This window comes from Globicephala melas, chromosome 19 (genome assembly GCF_963455315.2).
Source record: "Globicephala melas chromosome 19, mGloMel1.2, whole genome shotgun sequence".
In the NCBI taxonomy this organism is placed as follows: domain Eukaryota; kingdom Metazoa; phylum Chordata; class Mammalia; order Artiodactyla; family Delphinidae; genus Globicephala; species Globicephala melas.
The window spans coordinates 22,222,768-22,235,137 of NC_083332.1; positions in this window are offsets into that span (position 1 = coordinate 22,222,768).

A 12,370-nucleotide genomic window follows, 5' to 3' on the forward strand; every position below is an offset into this window, starting at 1 on the left:
GTGAAGAGCTTTCTCCAGGGGCCTGTTTAGGCTAAGGTTCCTCAGAAGCCAGGAGCCGCCGTTCCGGCACGGAGAGAAGTCATCCTGCGAAATTGGCGAACGAGCTCCTATCCTGTGTGCCCCCAGGAGTGGCGCAGAGTTAAGGCACTCCGTGGTGGAGTATGGCCTCATGGAAACCACTGCACACCCAACTCCCCCGACGTGAAACACTGGAACTTACCTTGAGGCCTGAGGTCACCTTTCGTTCGGCCGGAGCTGAACATGTGGTGCCGTGGGAGGAGTTTCTAGAAAGGGATTGCCAGCACGGTTTTCGCTTTCAGAGAACACGCAGCCTCGGCCCACAACGACAATCCTGCCGTGCAGAGACGTCGGGCCGCTAGTGCTGTTCAGGCAGCTTTGAAGCCAAGCGCAAGGTGCCTCCAAACGGGGAGAAAGCGTACTCTCCCCTCCGCGTCCCACGTTCAAGCTGAATGACGCAGCATGTTTCTCGGAAGGCTCTGCCGAGCTATCTAGTACAAGGGAGAGAGTGCCTGCCTCTGCTGAGAAAGGTTTTGACGTGGGGATTGCTGGACGTGAGGAAGAGCGTTCCCCAGGCCGTGCAAAGTTGAGGCTTTGGTGATTCTGGATGGTCCCAAGGGTCCAGAATTGTCCCTGGGAAAGCTGTCCTCTTTTTCGTTCTCCGGCTGGAAGTAAACAGCTGGCAACCGACTGCCGTACGCAGACGTCCTGGGGGAGCCCGCCGGTTTCATTTGGGACGCACATTGGTGTCTCACCGCAGAGCCCAAATTCCTAACTGGGGGCACACCAGCATGGAATGTAAGGCTGTTTACAACTGCGTAGCCTGAGGCCGTTGGAAGGCCGAACAATCGAGAGCTTTCCAGCGAACAGGGCAGCGCTTGGCCATCGTCGTTGCACGTTCTCGGACCTTAATCAAACGAATGCGTTTACTTCCTGTGGCTCAAACGCAACAGAGGAGTTGGAAGGCATACCCTGCCCTTTGACAGTTGTTACAACGAACGTGAGTGCACAGTGTCTCGTGAAATAAATCCCTAGCACTGTTGAAGCATTCCGTTCACGCATGCTCCTTCGCTCCTATGGCACTCCGAGGTGTTACTGACGGGGGAAATCTGGACTTTTACCTGAGGCCGGGGGAGGCTCACAATTCTTTTGTCGGCGAGCTCCAGAGTGCTCTTGCTGAAGCTCCCAGCAAGGAACTGAGAGCAGCAGGCCTCACACGAGTACACTCAGACGGCTTCCGTCACGAGTAAACTCAGGCCTCTTATGTGAGGCCTTCCGGCAGCAAAGAGAAGGTGGGCGCGAGGAGTGTGCTTCAGGCAGCTTAGGACCCGCAACTGTCTCGTCTACCACGGAGGGGAATAAGGTTTGCCCAGGGTCGCCCAGTTTCAAAGCGGAGCTCACGTAGTTATCCTCAGTGGTTTCTGATTACCTCAAGGAAACACACGGGAGGAACAGGGCCCTTCCATGGAGGCCCTTTTGGGCACAGGGACCTCTGCGTGGGATCTAGTGGGTAAGTATGGCAGTACCTTAGATAGGCCTCAGTGACCAAGGCTGTCGTCTGGCTCACGCCTTAGCTGTGTTAAGTGTGGACAGCGTGCTGGCCCTCAGGCTGGGCCCACAGCCTGGCTTTCGCTTCTGTGAGAGTGCTGTCCCGAGTCTCCTCCTGGAGCCAGTCGTCAGCACGGTGCCTTTTGGCACTGCAGTTCTCTTTCAGTCAAGGAGGCCGTGCGACTGGCAGAGGGAGTCTGCGCAGCACTGCCTTCGCGAGGCTCTTTGACGACGGGGGCACTCAACCCAGGCAAGCCAGAGAGCAGTACGTTGCCCTTGCTATGAATGTGAAGAGCTTTCTCCAGGGGCCTGTTTAGGCTAAGGTTCCTCAGAAGCCAGGAGCCGCCGTTCCGGCACGGAGAGAAGTCATCCTGCGAAATTGGCGAACGAGCTCCTATCCTGTGTGCCCCCAGGAGCGGCGCAGAGTTAAGGCACTCCGTGGTGGAGTATGGCCTCATGGAAACCACTGCACACCCAACTCCCCCGACGTGAAACACTGGAACTTACCTTGAGGCCTGAGGTCACCTTTCGTTCGGCCGGAGCTGAACATGTGGTGCCGTGGGAGGAGTTTCTAGAAAGGGATTGCCAGCACGGTTTTCGCTTTCAGAGAACACGCAGCCTCGGCCCACAACGACAATCCTGCCGTGCAGAGACGTCGGGCCGCTAGTGCTGTTCAGGCAGCTTTGAAGCCAAGCGCAAGGCGCCTCCAAACGGGGAGAAAGCGTACTCTCCCCTCCGCGTCCCACGTTCAAGCTGAATGACGCAGCATGTTTCTCGGAAGGCTCTGCCGAGCTATCTAGTACAAGGGAGAGAGTGCCTGCCTCTGCTGAGAAAGGTTTTGACGTGGGGATTGCTGGACGTGAGGAAGAGCGTTCCCCAGGCCGTGCAAAGTTGAGGCTTTGGTGATTCTGGATGGTCCCAAGGGTCCAGAATTGTCCCTGGGAAAGCTGTCCTCTTTTTCGTTCTCCGGCTGGAAGTAAACAGCTGGCAACCGACTGCCGTACGCAGACGTCCTGGGGGAGCCCGCCGGTTTCATTTGGGACGCACATTGGTGTCTCACCGCAGAGCCCAAATTCCTAACTGGGGGCACACCAGCATGGAATGTAAGGCTGTTTACAACTGCGTAGCCTGAGGCCGTTGGAAGGCCGAACAATCGAGAGCTTTCGAGCGAACAGGGCAGCGCTTGGCCATCGTCGTTGCACGTTCTCGGACCTTAATCAAACGAACGCGTTTACTTCCTGTGGCTCAAACGCAACAGAGGAGTTGGAAGGCATACCCTGCCCTTTGACAGTTGTTACAACGAACGTGAGTGCACAGTGTCTCGTGAAATAAATCCCTAGCACTGTTGAAGCATTCCGTTCACGCATGCTCCTTCGCTCCTATGGCACTCCGAGGTGGTACTGACGGGGGAAATCTGGACTTTTACCTGAGGCCGGGGGAGGCTCACAATTCTTTTGTCGGCGAGCTCCAGAGTGCTCTTGCTGAAGCTCCCAGCAAGGAACTGAGAGCAGCAGGCCTCACACGAGTACACTCAGACGGCTTCGGTCACGAGTAAACTCAGGCCTCTTATGTGAGGCCTTCCGGCAGCAAAGAGAAGGTGGGCGCGAGGAGTGTGCTTCAGGCAGCTTAGGACCCGCAACTGTCTCGTCTACCACGGAGGGGAATAAGGTTTGCCCAGGGTCGCCCAGTTTCAAAGCGGAGCTCACGTAGTTATCCTCAGTGGTTTCTGATTACCTCAAGGAAACACACGGGAGGAACAGGGCCCTTCCATGGAGGCCCTTTTGGGCACAGGGACCTCTGCGTGGGATCTAGTGGGTAAGTATGGCAGTACCTTAGATAGGCCTCAGTGACCAAGGCTGTCGTCTGGCTCACGCCTTAGCTGTGTTAAGTGTGGACAGCGTGCTGGCCCTCAGGCTGGGCCCACAGCCTGGCTTTCGCTTCTGTGAGAGTGCTGTCCCGAGTCTCCTCCTGGAGCCAGTCGTCAGCACGGTGCCTTTTGGCACTGCAGTTCTCTTTCAGTCAAGGAGGCCGTGCGACTGGCAGAGGGAGTCTGCGCAGCACTGCCTTCGCGAGGCTCTTTGACGACTGGGGCACTCAACCCAGGCAAGCCAGAGAGCAGTACGTTGCCCTTGCTATGAATGTGAAGAGCTTTCTCCAGGGGCCTGTTTAGGCTAAGGTTCCTCAGAAGCCAGGAGCCGCCGTTCCGGCACGGAGAGAAGTCATCCTGCGAAATTGGCGAACGAGCTCCTATCCTGTGTGCCCCCAGGAGCGGCGCAGAGTTAAGGCACTCCGTGGTGGAGTATGGCCTCATGGAAACCACTGCACACCCAACTCCCCCGACGTGAAACACTGGAACTTACCTTGAGGCCTGAGGTCACCTTTCGTTCGGCCGGAGCTGAACATGTGGTGCCGTGGGAGGAGTTTCTAGAAAGGGATTGCCAGCACGGTTTTCGCTTTCAGAGAACACGCAGCCTCGGCCCACAACGACAATCCTGCCGTGCAGAGACGTCGGGCCGCTAGTGCTGTTCAGGCAGCTTTGAAGCCAAGCGCAAGGCGCCTCCAAACGGGGAGAAAGCGTACTCTCCCCTCCGCGTCCCACGTTCAAGCTGAATGACGCAGCATGTTTCTCGGAAGGCTCTGCCGAGCTATCTAGTACAAGGGAGAGAGTGCCTGCCTCTGCTGAGAAAGGTTTTGACGTGGGGATTGCTGGACGTGAGGAAGAGCGTTCCCCAGGCCGTGCAAAGTTGAGGCTTTGGTGATTCTGGATGGTCCCAAGGGTCCAGAATTGTCCCTGGGAAAGCTGTCCTCTTTTTCGTTCTCCGGCTGGAAGTAAACAGCTGGCAACCGACTGCCGTACGCAGACGTCCTGGGGGAGCCCGCCGGTTTCATTTGGGACGCACATTGGTGTCTCACCGCAGAGCCCAAATTCCTAACTGGGGGCACACCAGCATGGAATGTAAGGCTGTTTACAACTGCGTAGCCTGAGGCCGTTGGAAGGCCGAACAATCGAGAGCTTTCGAGCGAACAGGGCAGCGCTTGGCCATCGTCCTTGCACGTTCTCGGACCTTAATCAAACGAATGCGTTTACTTCCTGTGGCTCAAACGCAACAGAGGAGTTGGAAGGCATACCCTGCCCTTTGACAGTTGTTACAACGAACGTGAGTGCACAGTGTCTCGTGAAATAAATCCCTAGCACTGTTGAAGCATTCCGTTCACGCATGCTCCTTCGCTCCTATGGCACTCCGAGGTGTTACTGACGGGGGAAATCTGGACTTTTACCTGAGGCCGGGGGAGGCTCACAATTCTTTTGTCGGCGAGCTCCAGAGTGCTCTTGCTGAAGCTCCCAGCAAGGAACTGAGAGCAGCAGGCCTCACACGAGTACACTCAGACGGCTTCCGTCACGAGTAAACTCAGGCCTCTTATGTGAGGCCTTCCGGCAGCAAAGAGAAGGTGGGCGCGAGGAGTGTGCTTCAGGCAGCTTAGGACCCGCAACTGTCTCGTCTACCACGGAGGGGAATAAGGTTTGCCCAGGGTCGCCCAGTTTCAAAGCGGAGCTCACGTAGTTATCCTCAGTGGTTTCTGATTACCTCAAGGAAACACACGGGAGGAACAGGGCCCTTCCATGGAGGCCCTTTTGGGCACAGGGACCTCTGCGTGGGATCTAGTGGGTAAGTATGGCAGTACCTTAGATAGGCCTCAGTGACCAAGGCTGTCGTCTGGCTCACGCCTTAGCTGTGTTAAGTGTGGACAGCGTGCTGGCCCTCAGGCTGGGCCCACAGCCTGGCTTTCGCTTCTGTGAGAGTGCTGTCCCGAGTCTCCTCCTGGAGCCAGTCGTCAGCACGGTGCCTTTTGGCACTGCAGTTCTCTTTCAGTCAAGGAGGCCGTGCGACTGGCAGAGGGAGTCTGCGCAGCACTGCCTTCGCGAGGCTCTTTGACGACTGGGGCACTCAACCCAGGCAAGCCAGAGAGCAGTACGTTGCCCTTGCTATGAATGTGAAGAGCTTTCTCCAGGGGCCTGTTTAGGCTAAGGTTCCTCAGAAGCCAGGAGCCGCCGTTCCGGCACGGAGAGAAGTCATCCTGCGAAATTGGCGAACGAGCTCCTATCCTGTGTGCCCCCAGGAGCGGCGCAGAGTTAAGGCACTCCGTGGTGGAGTATGGCCTCATGGAAACCACTGCACACCCAACTCCCCCGACGTGAAACACTGGAACTTACCTTGAGGCCTGAGGTCACCTTTCGTTCGGCCGGAGCTGAACATGTGGTGCCGTGGGAGGAGTTTCTAGAAAGGGATTGCCAGCACGGTTTTCGCTTTCAGAGAACACGCAGCCTCGGCCCACAACGACAATCCTGCCGTGCAGAGACGTCGGGCCGCTAGTGCTGTTCAGGCAGCTTTGAAGCCAAGCGCAAGGCGCCTCCAAACGGGGAGAAAGCGTACTCTCCCCTCCGCGTCCCACGTTCAAGCTGAATGACGCAGCATGTTTCTCGGAAGGCTCTGCCGAGCTATCTAGTACAAGGGAGAGAGTGCCTGCCTCTGCTGAGAAAGGTTTTGACGTGGGGATTGCTGGACGTGAGGAAGAGCGTTCCCCAGGCCGTGCAAAGTTGAGGCTTTGGTGATTCTGGATGGTCCCAAGGGTCCAGAATTGTCCCTGGGAAAGCTGTCCTCTTTTTCGTTCTCCGGCTGGAAGTAAACAGCTGGCAACCGACTGCCGTACGCAGACGTCCTGGGGGAGCCCGCCGGTTTCATTTGGGACGCACATTGGTGTCTCACCGCAGAGCCCAAATTCCTAACTGGGGGCACACCAGCATGGAATGTAAGGCTGTTTACAACTGCGTAGCCTGAGGCCGTTGGAAGGCCGAACAATCGAGAGCTTTCGAGCGAACAGGGCAGCGCTTGGCCATCGTCGTTGCACGTTCTCGGACCTTAATCAAACGAATGCGTTTACTTCCTGTGGCTCAAACGCAACAGAGGAGTTGGAAGGCATACCCTGCCCTTTGACAGTTGTTACAACGAACGTGAGTGCACAGTGTCTCGTGAAATAAATCCCTAGCACTGTTGAAGCATTCCGTTCACGCATGCTCCTTCGCTCCTATGGCACTCCGAGGTGTTACTGACGGGGGAAATCTGGACTTTTACCTGAGGCCGGGGGAGGCTCACAATTCTTTTGTCGGCGAGCTCCAGAGTGCTCTTGCTGAAGCTCCCAGCAAGGAACTGAGAGCAGCAGGCCTCACACGAGTACACTCAGACGGCTTCCGTCACGAGTAAACTCAGGCCTCTTATGTGAGGCCTTCCGGCAGCAAAGAGAAGGTGGGCGCGAGGAGTGTGCTTCAGGCAGCTTAGGACCCGCAACTGTCTCGTCTACCACGGAGGGGAATAAGGTTTGCCCAGGGTCGCCCAGTTTCAAAGCGGAGCTCACGTAGTTATCCTCAGTGGTTTCTGATTACCTCAAGGAAACACACGGGAGGAACAGGGCCCTTCCATGGAGGCCCTTTTGGGCACAGGGACCTCTGCGTGGGATCTAGTGGGTAAGTATGGCAGTACCTTAGATAGGCCTCAGTGACCAAGGCTGTCGTCTGGCTCACGCCTTAGCTGTGTTAAGTGTGGACAGCGTGCTGGCCCTCAGGCTGGGCCCACAGCCTGGCTTTCGCTTCTGTGAGAGTGCTGTCCCGAGTCTCCTCCTGGAGCCAGTCGTCAGCACGGTGCCTTTTGGCACTGCAGTTCTCTTTCAGTCAAGGAGGCCGTGCGACTGGCAGAGGGAGTCTGCGCAGCACTGCCTTCGCGAGGCTCTTTGACGACTGGGGCACTCAACCCAGGCAAGCCAGAGAGCAGTACGTTGCCCTTGCTATGAATGTGAAGAGCTTTCTCCAGGGGCCTGTTTAGGCTAAGGTTCCTCAGAAGCCAGGAGCCGCCGTTCCGGCACGGAGAGAAGTCATCCTGCGAAATTGGCGAACGAGCTCCTATCCTGTGTGCCCCCAGGAGCGGCGCAGAGTTAAGGCACTCCGTGGTGGAGTATGGCCTCATGGAAACCACTGCACACCCAACTCCCCCGACGTGAAACACTGGAACTTACCTTGAGGCCTGAGGTCACCTTTCGTTCGGCCGGAGCTGAACATGTGGTGCCGTGGGAGGAGTTTCTAGAAAGGGATTGCCAGCACGGTTTTCGCTTTGAGAGAACACGCAGCCTCGGCCCACAACGACAATCCTGCCGTGCAGAGACGTCGGGCCGCTAGTGCTGTTCAGGCAGCTTTGAAGCCAAGCGCAAGGCGCCTCCAAACGGGGAGAAAGCGTACTCTCCCCTCCGCGTCCCACGTTCAAGCTGAATGACGCAGCATGTTTCTCGGAAGGCTCTGCCGAGCTATCTAGTACAAGGGAGAGAGTGCCTGCCTCTGCTGAGAAAGGTTTTGACGTGGGGATTGCTGGACGTGAGGAAGAGCGTTCCCCAGGCCGTGCAAAGTTGAGGCTTTGGTGATTCTGGATGGTCCCAAGGGTCCAGAATTGTCCCTGGGAAAGCTGTCCTCTTTTTCGTTCTCCGGCTGGAAGTAAACAGCTGGCAACCGACTGCCGTACGCAGACGTCCTGGGGGAGCCCGCCGGTTTCATTTGGGACGCACATTGGTGTCTCACCGCAGAGCCCAAATTCCTAACTGGGGGCACACCAGCATGGAATGTAAGGCTGTTTACAACTGCGTAGCCTGAGGCCGTTGGAAGGCCGAACAATCGAGAGCTTTCGAGCGAACAGGGCAGCGCTTGGCCATCGTCGTTGCACGTTCTCGGACCTTAATCAAACGAACGCGTTTACTTCCTGTGGCTCAAACGCAACAGAGGAGTTGGAAGGCATACCCTGCCCTTTGACAGTTGTTACAACGAACGTGAGTGCACAGTGTCTCGTGAAATAAATCCCTAGCACTGTTGAAGCATTCCGTTCACGCATGCTCCTTCGCTCCTATGGCACTCCGAGGTGGTACTGACGGGGGAAATCTGGACTTTTACCTGAGGCCGGGGGAGGCTCACAATTCTTTTGTCGGCGAGCTCCAGAGTGCTCTTGCTGAAGCTCCCAGCAAGGAACTGAGAGCAGCAGGCCTCACACGAGTACACTCAGACGGCTTCGGTCACGAGTAAACTCAGGCCTCTTATGTGAGGCCTTCCGGCAGCAAAGAGAAGGTGGGCGCGAGGAGTGTGCTTCAGGCAGCTTAGGACCCGCAACTGTCTCGTCTACCACGGAGGGGAATAAGGTTTGCCCAGGGTCGCCCAGTTTCAAAGCGGAGCTCACGTAGTTATCCTCAGTGGTTTCTGATTACCTCAAGGAAACACACGGGAGGAACAGGGCCCTTCCATGGAGGCCCTTTTGGGCACAGGGACCTCTGCGTGGGATCTAGTGGGTAAGTATGGCAGTACCTTAGATAGGCCTCAGTGACCAAGGCTGTCGTCTGGCTCACGCCTTAGCTGTGTTAAGTGTGGACAGCGTGCTGGCCCTCAGGCTGGGCCCACAGCCTGGCTTTCGCTTCTGTGAGAGTGCTGTCCCGAGTCTCCTCCTGGAGCCAGTCGTCAGCACGGTGCCTTTTGGCACTGCAGTTCTCTTTCAGTCAAGGAGGCCGTGCGACTGGCAGAGGGAGTCTGCGCAGCACTGCCTTCGCGAGGCTCTTTGACGACTGGGGCACTCAACCCAGGCAAGCCAGAGAGCAGTACGTTGCCCTTGCTATGAATGTGAAGAGCTTTCTCCAGGGGCCTGTTTAGGCTAAGGTTCCTCAGAAGCCAGGAGCCGCCGTTCCGGCACGGAGAGAAGTCATCCTGCGAAATTGGCGAACGAGCTCCTATCCTGTGTGCCCCCAGGAGCGGCGCAGAGTTAAGGCACTCCGTGGTGGAGTATGGCCTCATGGAAACCACTGCACACCCAACTCCCCCGACGTGAAACACTGGAACTTACCTTGAGGCCTGAGGTCACCTTTCGTTCGGCCGGAGCTGAACATGTGGTGCCGTGGGAGGAGTTTCTAGAAAGGGATTGCCAGCACGGTTTTCGCTTTCAGAGAACACGCAGCCTCGGCCCACAACGACAATCCTGCCGTGCAGAGACGTCGGGCCGCTAGTGCTGTTCAGGCAGCTTTGAAGCCAAGCGCAAGGCGCCTCCAAACGGGGAGAAAGCGTACTCTCCCCTCCGCGTCCCACGTTCAAGCTGAATGACGCAGCATGTTTCTCGGAAGGCTCTGCCGAGCTATCTAGTACAAGGGAGAGAGTGCCTGCCTCTGCTGAGAAAGGTTTTGACGTGGGGATTGCTGGACGTGAGGAAGAGCGTTCCCCAGGCCGTGCAAAGTTGAGGCTTTGGTGATTCTGGATGGTCCCAAGGGTCCAGAATTGTCCCTGGGAAAGCTGTCCTCTTTTTCGTTCTCCGGCTGGAAGTAAACAGCTGGCAACCGACTGCCGTACGCAGACGTCCTGGGGGAGCCCGCCGGTTTCATTTGGGACGCACATTGGTGTCTCACCGCAGAGCCCAAATTCCTAACTGGGGGCACACCAGCATGGAATGTAAGGCTGTTTACAACTGCGTAGCCTGAGGCCGTTGGAAGGCCGAACAATCGAGAGCTTTCGAGCGAACAGGGCAGCGCTTGGCCATCGTCCTTGCACGTTCTCGGACCTTAATCAAACGAATGCGTTTACTTCCTGTGGCTCAAACGCAACAGAGGAGTTGGAAGGCATACCCTGCCCTTTGACAGTTGTTACAACGAACGTGAGTGCACAGTGTCTCGTGAAATAAATCCCTAGCACTGTTGAAGCATTCCGTTCACGCATGCTCCTTCGCTCCTATGGCACTCCGAGGTGTTACTGACGGGGGAAATCTGGACTTTTACCTGAGGCCGGGGGAGGCTCACAATTCTTTTGTCGGCGAGCTCCAGACTGCTCTTGCTGAAGCTCCCAGCAAGGAACTGAGAGCAGCAGGCCTCACACGAGTACACTCAGACGGCTTCCGTCACGAGTAAACTCAGGCCTCTTATGTGAGGCCTTCCGGCAGCAAAGAGAAGGTGGGCGCGAGGAGTGTGCTTCAGGCAGCTTAGGACCCGCAACTGTCTCGTCTACCACGGAGGGGAATAAGGTTTGCCCAGGGTCGCCCAGTTTCAAAGCGGAGCTCACGTAGTTATCCTCAGTGGTTTCTGATTACCTCAAGGAAACACACGGGAGGAACAGGGCCCTTCCATGGAGGCCCTTTTGGGCACAGGGACCTCTGCGTGGGATCTAGTGGGTAAGTATGGCAGTACCTTAGATAGGCCTCAGTGACCAAGGCTGTCGTCTGGCTCACGCCTTAGCTGTGTTAAGTGTGGACAGCGTGCTGGCCCTCAGGCTGGGCCCACAGCCTGGCTTTCGCTTCTGTGAGAGTGCTGTCCCGAGTCTCCTCCTGGAGCCAGTCGTCAGCACGGTGCCTTTTGGCACTGCAGTTCTCTTTCAGTCAAGGAGGCCGTGCGACTGGCAGAGGGAGTCTGCGCAGCACTGCCTTCGCGAGGCTCTTTGACGACTGGGGCACTCAACCCAGGCAAGCCAGAGAGCAGTACGTTGCCCTTGCTATGAATGTGAAGAGCTTTCTCCAGGGGCCTGTTTAGGCTAAGGTTCCTCAGAAGCCAGGAGCCGCCGTTCCGGCACGGAGAGAAGTCATCCTGCGAAATTGGCGAACGAGCTCCTATCCTGTGTGCCCCCAGGAGCGGCGCAGAGTTAAGGCACTCCGTGGTGGAGTATGGCCTCATGGAAACCACTGCACACCCAACTCCCCCGACGTGAAACACTGGAACTTACCTTGAGGCCTGAGGTCACCTTTCGTTCGGCCGGAGCTGAACATGTGGTGCCGTGGGAGGAGTTTCTAGAAAGGGATTGCCAGCACGGTTTTCGCTTTCAGAGAACACGCAGCCTCGGCCCACAACGACAATCCTGCCGTGCAGAGACGTCGGGCCGCTAGTGCTGTTCAGGCAGCTTTGAAGCCAAGCGCAAGGCGCCTCCAAACGGGGAGAAAGCGTACTCTCCCCTCCGCGTCCCACGTTCAAGCTGAATGACGCAGCATGTTTCTCGGAAGGCTCTGCCGAGCTATCTAGTACAAGGGAGAGAGTGCCTGCCTCTGCTGAGAAAGGTTTTGACGTGGGGATTGCTGGACGTGAGGAAGAGCGTTCCCCAGGCCGTGCAAAGTTGAGGCTTTGGTGATTCTGGATGGTCCCAAGGGTCCAGAATTGTCCCTGGGAAAGCTGTCCTCTTTTTCGTTCTCCGGCTGGAAGTAAACAGCTGGCAACCGACTGCCGTACGCAGACGTCCTGGGGGAGCCCGCCGGTTTCATTTGGGACGCACATTGGTGTCTCACCGCAGAGCCCAAATTCCTAACTGGGGGCACACCAGCATGGAATGTAAGGCTGTTTACAACTGCGTAGCCTGAGGCCGTTGGAAGGCCGTACAATCGAGAGCTTTCGAGCGAACAGGGCAGCGCTTGGCCATCGTCGTTGCACGTTCTCGGACCTTAATCAAACGAATGCGTTTACTTCCTGTGGCTCAAACGCAACAGAGGAGTTGGAAGGCATACCCTGCCCTTTGACAGTTGTTACAACGAACGTGAGTGCACAGTGTCTCGTGAAATAAATCCCTAGCACTGTTGAAGCATTCCGTTCACGCATGCTCCTTCGCTCCTATGGCACTCCGAGGTGTTACTGACGGGGGAAATCTGGACTTTTACCTGAGGCCGGGGGAGGCTCACAATTCTTTTGTCGGCGAGCTCCAGAGTGCTCTTGCTGAAGCTCCCAGCAAGGAACTGAGAGCAGCAGGCCTCACACGAGTACACTCAGACGG